The following is an 11,887-nucleotide window of genomic DNA, read 5'->3' on the forward strand; positions in this document are numbered from 1 at the left end:
TAAGGAGAGTTAATAAGAAAAGTCATTTGTCTATTTTCCATGAGACAAGAGTAGTGTGAGGTCAAAGCTTCTCTGGTACTGCCGTATACCCAGCACTGGGCCGATTCATTAGCGCAGTGTCCCCAGGCACATCAAAGGATTTCCTTTGCTTAATCAATATTGTCTGTCCATAGTTTGGATATGAAATGCAAGATATGGATATGTAACTCAGGGACAGGATGTCCATTGGATAGAAGGCATCCATCTACGTGGGCAATGGATAGGAGCAAGCCCACAATGCTGTGAATACCAGTTTGGTTCCAGAATTCTAGTGACGACATTGTCGGGTCATAGAACACAGCTAAGTCCTTAGTGATAACGGATATCACACAGGCACCGGTGCCCAGCAGATCTCAACTCACCACAGTGATCAGGTGAACAGTTTCCAGTGGTATTTTTTTGGTTTTGACTGTACACATTTCATTCCTTGTCATCCTTGCTAACATTGTGAGAACTGTGTCAGGGAGAAACCAACCTGATTTTAGTAGTTCTCCCAAAAATGGAATCATAAAGATTCCAAACAGAAAAGAAAACATCTAGAAAAATCAGAATCTCACTTCCACCTGCAAAGATGTCAAGAGATACTTGTTAGAATAGTCTCTAAGCAGGGAGTGAGACATAGTCTTTTCCATGAGGGAGAAGCATCGATTTATGGTTTATGGTGGGGAAATGGAGGAGAGAGAAGAGACTGAAGGAGAGAAGGAGATTTTTGTCTTCCCAAGGGCTCAAGTAGACTGAGAGTGAAGAGAAGGTTCCAGTGCTCCAGCTTTGTCTCTGTGGCTTAGGGTTAGTCCATCTCTTCAGAATCACCTGGGGTTGTGTTGTCACATACATGTTCTAGACATGTTCTTTCAAGCATAGATTTTCTGTCATTTGACACTTTCCTAAATATATTTTGAGGGAATTTGAATTTCTGATTTCCAATAGTACTTTCTTCTTGTGATGAAAAACAAGGTGTGTTTCAAAGATTTGAAAGAAATGTTTTTTAGAGGTTTAAACTCTGGTTTCTGAAGCAAAGACTGAAAGTCATGAATAATTTATTTACCCAGGAGTGGAGACTCATATTTTTTCAGTCTGAATAATTCCCTTGTACAAGGTAAGAGAAAATAACAACAACAACAACAACAACAACAACAACACACACACACACACACACACACGGATAAATTAGTCTTCAATGGTGAACCAAAGAGAAGATTTGACCCAGAAGAATTGAAAATCTAACAGTTCTCGTTGCCTTGGAGATTAACAGTAAACAAAGTTCTATGACAGGACTGTTGTTCAGTGGTGGGAGTGAGACAGATTGGAGCTGACCCCAAATTTCAAGGGTAACTCATATTTCTAAGAGTAGTCTGATATTTTCCCCAGTAGTCGGAGCTTTGGTGTATTTTGATGGTCCTTTGTACACAGGGTAAACTTGCCTACTTTTAACCTTCATTAACGTCAGTACCCAAACAAAAAAAGGTATAAATCATAAACTATAAAACATGTAAAATGCATTCTTACACATATTCACATTCAGACATACAGAAAAATAATCTGTGGAAGGATAAATACTAACAACCACCATACTTGTCCACTTATTACATACCACATTAAATTATGTACCACTAAAAAACATATTGCAACTTGGCATCTAACTTTAGAAGATGCCAAGAATCACACTGCAGAATACTTTCACCAACTATACTGATTGGTAAACAATAGCAAGAAATACACTAGTACATGGGCACACAAACAAATGGCTAATCAGCACATTCAGTGAACCTGGAGATGTGCCCTACTGCACAGACCCCCCCCCAACAGTGTCATGCTTTTTCAAGAAAAACTTGGCCCATACTCACATTTATAGCCACTAAATCAACACCACCTTAAACCCTAGTTTAATTTTAACCAAAATGCAATGTTGTTGTATCCTAGACACATACTGCAGTTAACACACACCACTTCACTGCAATGTGTGCATCATATGCATGCCAGACACTACTTACTCTAATTTGAGCCCTCTAGTGAGAGATGCTGATGCCCTTACACAGTTAAATAGAGGGAAGTGAGATTGGTTCCCACCGGGAACAGGATCACACACGCCTAAAAAGATCATGAATATTTAATTTCTCCAAATGTAGCAGTTCCCCAAATCAATCATTCGAGGTTGTGACTCTCTAGGAGGTGAGATGCAGAGAATGGTGAGGCAGAAGCAAAGGCCATCTGAGCTTGGGCAAGAGGCGCAGCCCAGCTGCTTGCCTGATCCCTTCTTCTTCGCTTCTCTCTTGCTTCAGAATCTGGGAAGGGCTTCATGGTAGAGGGACTAAGATTAAGACCTTTGGGGAGGAATGAATAGGAAATAAGGCTCCCAGCATAGGACAAAGCTTCTCAGCACACACTTCCACATGAATACGGAGGCAATGGTGGCTGAGGCCGTGGACCACACTGAGATATGCAGGGCATGTGACGGGCACCTTCCCCTCAGAGGAGCGTAAATTCAACCTCACATGCACATCTGTCACATGGAACACGCTAAGATGTGCAGGAGATGTGATCAGCTTCTTACCCTAAGAGCAGTGTAAGATCAAGCTCACACGCTCGTCAGTCACATATGCCACACTCCTTTACACTATGTTATGGACTCATTGTGCCTACCTTTTACCTTTCTTCCAAATACGCTTCTCTGTCCATGCCCACTCCTTTCCTATTCATGTTACATAGGTACACCCTTCACTCTCTCTCCTACACGCAAGCATTCTCCGCCTCAGCATTCTGCCCACTAGTCCCAGAAAGAGCTTCACCTCCCCTCGCGAGGATAAACTGCCTTATTTATTTATTAATGTACCTATGTATTTTATTTATTTTAAAGAGACTACAGAATAGTAGTATAAAAGAAAAAAATTAGAAAGGTTACAGAATTTCACCAAACAAAATAATATGAATCAGACTGTTTCTGTCCTATTGCATATTGTTGTCTTCAGATTAGTTGTTTAGATTACCAGAAATATGCATGCAAAATTTAAAAAAAGAAAGAAAAAAGGTATGAGAAGTTGACAAGGAGAAATAGGAATAATGATGAAAAAAGACAAGAAAGCAAACAAATGTTAAGCCTTAACTGCTCCATTTCACAGGCCAGCAGAAATTCACAGTACAATTACCCAAACCATCTGGCCTACATACGTAGACATATTGCCCTAATAAATTGCATTAACTGCTTACTGTTTGATAGAGCAATTACTAGAAAATTCACGTGGCCTTCAATATGTCTATTTTCTCCCCCCAAAGTCCCTTCTTCCACCATGTCACCATCAGCCCGTCACTGAGTTGCATGTTCTGGGGCCCTCAGCCCTTCCTCCTTCATGGAAGGCTGCTGTCTCACTGTCTAACAACATTCAGGACTGATAAATCACATGCATGTAGCACAACATAACATTCCCCACACACATACAGACATGTTCATCACTATCTGCTTTTCTTAAATTTTTACTTATTTCTTTATGTTTGCTATTTTAAAGAGAAAATAATAAAAAAATATAACTATTTCAAAACAGGCTAAAAGGAGCGGGGCGCTCTCTGTGTAGCACTATGACAGGCATCGCGACCACCTCCTTCTTCTACAACACCTGCCGATTCAGGGGCTGCGGGCTCCACTTCCCCAGCCTGGCCGACCTCATCGAGCACATCGAGGACAATCACATCGATACAGATCCACGTGCTTTAGAACAGCAAGAAGCACAGCGGCCGCCCTGTGTTGCTCTCAGTTACATCAATAGATTCCTGACAGATGCCGCCCGCCAAGAGCGGCAGTCCCTGAAGAGGAAATCTCAGCAACAGCTCGCACTGCCCTTGTCCAGCTCCGTGTCTGCAGGAAATGTGCCCATTCCCCCAGGCCACAGCCTTGCTCCTCCTGCGACCCCGCCCATCACGCCCTCCTCTTCATTCCCCAGCAGCACTCCTGCAGCCAGCGAGTGTGAGGAGTATCCGGAAGAGCATGAGGAGGCAGAGGACCTTGAGTCCTGGGGCACTGAGTGCACAGAGCCCACCACCAGCTCCGTAGCCATCCTCAGCTCCACGTGCGGGAGTGGAGGGGAAGAGAAGCCTTTTGCCTGCCCAGTGCCTGAATGCAATCGGCGATACAAGAACGTGAACGGCATAATGTACCACGCTAAGAATGGTCACAGCGCGCAGAGCCAGGTCTGCAAACCATTCAGATGTCGGTGCGGGAAGAGTTACGTGACCGCCCAGGGCCTGCGGCATCACACATTCAATTTCCACCCCCCGGGGTCAGCTGAGATCATCAGGAAGATGCAGCAATAATACGCTGCTCACAGCTGTGCCAGAAATCCTCAGCAGCAGGTGCTGACGTTGAAAACGGCCATCTTTTTTCAGGGCAAGCATTCAGCAACCCTTTAAAGAAAAAGAATAAAGGCATGTTTTAAATTTTTCTGCAATTTTGGAATGATGTATCTTTGTAGAGTTAGTGATTTTATTTGCACATGCAATCATCATGTCCATTTTCATTCTTTGACATCAGGTGCTACATTTTTAAAAAAGTTCTAATCTGTTCAGTACATTTCCCCAAAAACAACATAAAATTTAGGGCTCATTGCATATTGGTTACTTGAGGAGGGGTTGGCACTGAGATTTTAGGATTTTAACGTGACTGAAATTTTTCAACACATCAACTAACCTGTCTTCAAAACCAAAATAATGCCTTCATTATTGAATTGGTTATCACGTCTTACACGATGGAGTTGGTGTTTGTGAGCAGAAAGACATCATTGTTGGAAATATCAACAAAAAAATCTTTAACATAATATGGAAAAATAATTTCGTATTTATATAACATGCATAACAGGTGATCTTTCTGTGTTTTATATCATCTTAGAACTCCTTTGCCCTTGAAAAAGCTGAAAATATTGCCACCTGACCTACAATCATTTTAGTGTTTTAAGTGGCATTTTTGGACAAAACATTCTATTTGGTTCACTCATTAACACATTTGTTGAGTGCCTACTGGGTGTGAGGAATTCAATTTTTACATAATGTTATTTGAGGACCAAGAAAACCATTTAGTGAAATATGTTTTCCCTGAAATCTGTTTGAAAACCAGTGCAAATTGTGTGTGTGTGTGTGTGTGTGTGTGTGTGTGTGTGAAATGCAGTTGTAGCTTCATCTTCAGATGGGGTTTTAAAGCACTTTGTAGTTCTCCATGGCAAATAATTTCATGCTTATGTGTTGCCAATTCTTGCTGCCACAAACCTATGGCTTGCAAATCAGAATTAAAGTTCTAAGCATGTTTAAAGCGAAATATTTTTGTTCAGGCTTTGATTGCCTCTTTGCCATGTTCATTCTGGTTTGAGATTTACTTTAAAAACACTTTTCTCATCCCTCTGTAGATTTCATGAAATCATTGGAAATGTCTGTTCAGCTTTACAAAACACACTGGCGGAATATTAAAAAAATGGGGCTTATTGACAATTAAGTGTTTCTTGTGACAGATGTTCAAAGAAGAGTGATTAATATTACCTATTATTAGAGTAACCTGCATCTGGACGATTCCTTAAATTTTTCTCATCCCCAGTACCAGCATGCCTTGAGTTTTCTTTCCTCCCAAGTGCTGTTCCTCCACACAAGAGCTTACCAGTTGCCTATTGTACAATAAAAATTGCTTTGAGATAGCTAACTGCCCACAATATGCTGTTTAAAACCGAATCCTATTCCTTGGAAGTCTCTTCCATTGTTCCCATTTGATTAAGCCTTGCATGTAGCTGGGAAATGGAGTCCTTCCTCAATTTTTCACACATTTTGAAAAGATGATAATTCTGTTACAGGGGAAGCTTTGATATACATAAATTGTGAATCCTTCATAATAAGAAATTTAAAATATTTATAAAGACACAGCCACCTAAAACTCTTATCAGTTCTCTGAAGAATGGTCTTGGTCCTGAATATTCAGTGTTATCCTGTACATTTAAGAAGGTGATCCAGACATGGGAATCAACTAGTTGGTGTATAAGAGGGCTCTCCTAAGCTACTTCATATCTACCTACAGTTAACCAAAAAATTTTAGGCCAGCAATTATTATTTAGCTTTGCTCCTTCTAGAACAAGAAAATGTAGGCTGGATCAGTAGTGCAATAGCTAAACAGTTATAAAATAGTCATTGTGTATGTTGAATTTCTTTTAATTGTAAAACAAATTTCAATGTCTTTTTTTTTCCCCAATGTATTTAGTACAGGGTCTACAAGGTCTATAGGGTCTCGCTATGTAGATCAGACTCATACTAATTCTCCTGTTTTCAGTCTCCCAAGAGCTGGGATTACAGGCACACCCCATCACACCCAATATCAATTGCCGTCCCAGCATGCCCAAGGGGCATGACAGACATGGCATACCAGGATCAAACCCCAGCCCCTGCACTCTGCCTCAATTTCTATTTATTCATTGTTACTAAACAAGTAAGGATGGATTTATTATACTGTGTATATTGAACATATTTTACTGGGGTGAATCATACCTAAGTATGATCTGAGGATGATGGGGTAGGACCAAAGCTCCACAAGATGCTCACAGTGATGTGGCAGGGTAGGATAGGGTTCACCCAGCTTCTGCCAAAGTTCAGCAAAGCTTCCAAGATGGTGGTGAGGTCATGGCAGAACTCACCAGGTTCTGGTAGCCTTCCTGTGTCAGCCTGCTTTCTGTGATAGAGGAGGTGGGAGAGGTGGTTGTAGATCAGCAAACTCCCATGACAGTGGTGGGCTTGGGCCTGTTTCATCCGATCCCCACAGCTGTCCAGTGTCTACCTGAGGTCTGAGATGGTGGAGGGTGATGGGCTTTCCATTACAGGTGATTCATTCTGTTTTCTAACTGCTTTTGATATTCAGCTCTTGTTGAATTTCTGGCATCTTAACTATGATGTGCCTTTCTGTAGTTTTTTTTAATCATGGCTATTTGGTGTTCTATATACCTCAATTTTCTGTATGTCAAATTCTTTTTCTTTGGCAGGAAAGTTTCCTACCATGATTTCTGTGAACTGCTTTCTTATGCCTTTTGTGCTATCTCCTACTTTTTTATTGACTCTCATCGATTTCTAGGAGCTGCTGGATTGATTTTTTTGTAATGACGTGAACTTAATATTAGGGTTTTAAAAAGGAAAAAGAACAAAAACAGAAACAAATAAGAAGAACAGAGACAGAAATAAAGGACCATACAACAATTCAAATGGTATAGAATTTCAAAACAAGAATAGAAAATTAACAATAGTTGTTATATTACATATTATTATCATCAAATTTGTTGCTCAGGTTACCAGATAAAAGTATGCAAGACTGATCAAACAATTAAACATTAGCTATTGCTTTCAATGAACCTTAATTTTTTGCTTGTCCTTTTTACTTTTTATTTTAGCATTCTTTCTTTTGATGACTGCTAAATGCAATCTGATCTTCTATAGCTGAGATTCTGTCCTAACATTGTCCCATTCTGATGAGTATACTTTCAATGGAATTTTTAGTCTGCTGAACACCTGTTTGAATCTCTTTTAAGGATACCATTTTTTCTTCTTTTGAACATTCATAATTTACATCATTTTCCTTAGTTCCTCTATTTTTATCTGTATCTGTTGTAGAGTCATTAAGTGTGTCTTTCATTATAGTGACCATCTCTGTAACTATCTCAGAAATGATTCCTGACTTGTGTTTTTCTAGAGTCACATTCATCTCCTTAGTTATTTCACTGGGACCATTTCAGAATGTCCATGTGTATTTCCTTCAGATTGTTGCACTTCACTGTCCCTGGGTTGGTCTTTGCTGAGCTGGAAGCCTGTGGAAGCATCTTGTTTAAATTAAATATCTCTTTATTTTCTATTTTCCTTATAAATTGCCTATTGTTAGTAGCTCTAAAGCTAGTATTTAAAACCCTTAGGAAATGAATACTTCTCAGAGGTGTCTTCCAGTTGTAGCTGGCTTTTGGGTTTTGAGCCTATTGCAAGATTCTACTTCTTCAGGTATGAGAAGTTGCTGCCTCATTGGCCCAGACCCTGGTCCTTTGGCACTAGCCTGTAGCACTTTTTATGACCCTTAGTTAATTACAGTCTTGGTATACCAGGAAGAACAACTGGTTAGAATAATGTCATCCACTTTGATTGAAGTGACACAATTAGCAATAACCACAGCATGCAACACAGCCTAGAATTCGACACACAGAAGTACCTACTAATTTCCCACCTTTAATGACATATATTGGTTGTATAACAAAATCAAAAATGAAACAGAAAATTGAAAGCAGCAAAGTAAGCCCTCAATACGGTGATTTTATGATCAGAGAAGAAAAGTTAAAAGGGACTAGTAGGAAAAATAGAAACACAAAAACAAGCAAGAAATTAGAAGCAAGGCCAGAGGACAAAGGAGGATTATGCAAAGTTTGAGCAAATGGTACAGAGAGCAGGAGGAAAAGAGAGAAAGAAGAAATAAAAATAGGAGCAGAACAAATCAACAGCACAAAACTAGGAACCATATTCACATTCATATAAAAACAAGAGAAAAAAAGAAAACCAGGAAAAATAATAGAAAATAAAAATAAAGAGAAAAGAAGATAAAAATGTTCACTTTAAGATGTGTCTCTGTTGCCACTGGTAGACAACATACACAGAAACTGTGTATCCATGCAGATCAACTGTAGCAGGTCAATAGCAGCTTTTGATGGGGTAGAGGATGATGCCAGTGAGGCAGAACCTTTGCTTCCCTGAAGTTCAGGTTGTCATCAGGTTGTGAGCCTGCAATCAGAACAGCACAGCTTGCTGCAGTCCTCATGCTTGCTAAGGGCTTGAGCTCTGCTGGGAGCCACTAGGTGGAGCTAGCAACCACTCGGAGTCCCAAGTTTGCCTCTCTCCAAGATGGCCCCTGGCCAATTGCCCCCCTCTTGCAGGAGGTCCCAAGGTGACAGCTCACCAGTGATTGCAGTCCACTACAGTCTGCTGCATCCACTGCAGTCCACTGCATCCACTCTTTGCTCTCCTAGTGTGCATCTTCATGGAGGCCTGTGGGGTTGCCAGCCAGGTACTGTGCAACTGCAGTTTCAAATTGCCATTTCCATGCAGTGAGCCTGGGCTCTGGAGAAAGTGTTGATGGCCTCTTCCTTCTTCTTCATTGAAGTTTCTCTCTTTAGTCTCCCTACAGGCTTCAATTCTCACTTCACAGTCTTGCTCGGTCCCAGGGGCCCACTTCCATCCTTGTTCACTTCCTCAGTTTGCTATATTCCAGTGTTTGAACCAAATGTTGTAGATGCTTTTTCTCTGCTGTTCACCACGCTGCCATCTTGCTGGAACTATGGCGTGTATGCTTGAGGAAGGTTTGACAGGTGACTCTTTGATCTTCAGGACCTTGGACAGAACTTCTGGTTCACTGAAGGGATGAATTACTTGTTGGCTCAACAAACTGGATTTATCTGCTTAGATATCTGGGGCAATCTGTAAAACAATAGAAAGAATGACTGGAAGTGGATATCTGCCATATAGTTACATGATTATGTATTTAAATTATTTTTAGTATGTACTGTTGCTACTGTGAAGGAGGGGACCAGAAATGACCTAGTGATTTAATGAAGTCATATAAATCAAGAAATAGAGATTTCAACCGATAACACAAACAAAATCATCTAAAAAGATAAATATTTTTAGATTCTGTATTAAAAACACAAAATGATTAATTGGCAGTGTTATTGAATTGTAGGTTGATTTTGGCCAGAATGAGAGCTTTGCCTAAAGGTATATGAGAGATGATCGAAATATATGGTAAATGCTTAAATTTTTAAAACTATTCAATAAAAGACATATTACCATGAGTCTTCCTCAAACTCGCTATTACTTTACAGTCATCTCATTACTCTTTACATTTCTGAAGTGCTTCTGGGAATTTGTGTGTGTGAGTGAGTGTACCTGTGTGTGTGTGCACCTGTGTGTGTGTGTGTATGTGGGTGCATGAGATTTAATACAAGAGAAATATTGTGGTTATAGTGCTGCTGAATGCCATCCAATAGAAAGGTAGGATCCAAAAAACATTACAGCACATCCCTATTTACCTTATTCACTAGATCTTCCCCAAAGTCAAAGTGACCATGAAAGATTAAAGGTGTTAAATCCATTCAGAGCAGCAAGGCAGCCACAAGAAGGCAAGTAAAGATGCTCATGAAAGAAGACTTCCATAACTACCTCACAAAATGGCAAGAACAGTGGGGTAAGCACGTGTGAAACAATGATATTTTGAAGGAGATTTATGACGGTGTGTCTTTAAAAATTTAAGTATTCCCTGTATTTTTCTATCACCTTGTATCTGTCTTACAACTAATCTGTAGATTATGGATGAACTTCATCTGGAAAATTAATTTCTAATTGTTACAAGAATAAATTTTAAGGCTCAGTTCCCACTTATGATGCCAAAACATTCACTAGCATGCTACTTTATCGTTACATAAGCGATGATCCTTGACCGTGGGAAACTTTTAATTATTCTCCACTTAAGTGCTTCTGAAGGCACTAAGATGAGGATATTTCAGGGAAGACAAACAGGTGAAAATGTATTGTATGTTTTCCCTTGATTTTGATAAAATATTTTGATTTTATCAAATATGAAGGAAAATTGGCACATTCTTTTATAAAATGGACCCCAAAATATATTTCTATGAACTAGATTGTACAAAGATTAGGATTTAAGCAACTGTGGGTTAAGGTCCTCTAGATTCTGTGCATTTTCTACCTCTTTGAAGCACCCTGCTTTACCCACAGACACCTCCACTACTGAAGAAAACATATTGGCTGTATTATCTCTGGAGATCTCCTTTACCCATTCAACAAATGCTTTCTTATTCAGATATTTTCATTGTTTGGATTTTGTGACATCCTAAAATCACAAATAATGCATATACAAATAATGCAAGGGATCTTGGATAGTGACAAGAACCTTTTTTTTTTTTTTTGGTTTATTTTTTAAATTTATTTTTCCCATAATTTTATTGAGAAACTAATAGCAATGAGACAGTTTCAAACTAAATTGGTAGGACAGTTTCAATAATTAAGACATTGCATACATTCTTCCTAGTGGTTAATTGCTGTACAAGATGCAAACATGATATCCTATTTACAAACACTATCAGAACAAATACCTCTATTCATTAAGAGAATGTAACTATATATCTATCCTAACCACTTTGAATACACAGATACAAAATGGACATTCCTCTGTATTCCCTTTTTTGTTTAGTTCCGTTATTTGAATATTATACGTGTGTTAACTCAGCAAAATATTATAAAAGAGTTCAGTAGTCCATAATAGTATTGGGTCTTCCACTTAACTGGCAGTGTCAGAAATTGTTGACCTGAGTCCCCTATAGCTCAACATAACAGCATGGTTTTACTTCTTGTACTTCATTTTTATACTTTTTTGCTGGATGGTTAAGACCAAGGTAAAGCAGGACCTATGCAACAAGAGTTGTAGCTTTTGTTTCTGATAAGGTAAGTGAAATCCCCTCAGAATTTATCCTGAGATCCTGTACCTCAGATTGTAGAAGCTTTGTCAGTGTCAGCCATGTGGATGAGTCAAGGCCATTGCTTGGCCAATGTGCTCTCTGTGAAAGCCTGAGAGAGTGTTTTCTCTCCATGTGACTCTCCTTAGGCACACTCTACATCATTGATCATTTTCCTCTTTGTCACCATAATCTCCTTGATCAGAAAATTTGGGACACTACTGAGTTACGTGACATTACAGTACAATTCTCATATGTCCTGAGTCTTAATTGACCTTAGAAGGCTAGGGCCAAAATGTTGGCTTTCCTTGCAGCCCTCCTTTTTCTCTAATTTTGGTCTGCAA

The 11,887-nt window shown here is 39.5% G+C and overlaps 1 pseudogene; it reads left to right on the top strand.

The window, feature by feature from the left end:
- Positions 1–353: 353 nt before the first annotated feature.
- LOC101585139 lies at positions 354–4,410 on the top strand (annotated as a pseudogene).
- The last annotated feature ends 7,477 nt before the right edge of the window (positions 4,411–11,887 follow it).

Source organism: Octodon degus, unplaced genomic scaffold (assembly GCF_000260255.1).
Source record: "Octodon degus isolate 3935 unplaced genomic scaffold, OctDeg1.0 scaffold00164, whole genome shotgun sequence".
In the NCBI taxonomy this organism is placed as follows: Eukaryota; Metazoa; Chordata; class Mammalia; order Rodentia; family Octodontidae; genus Octodon; species Octodon degus.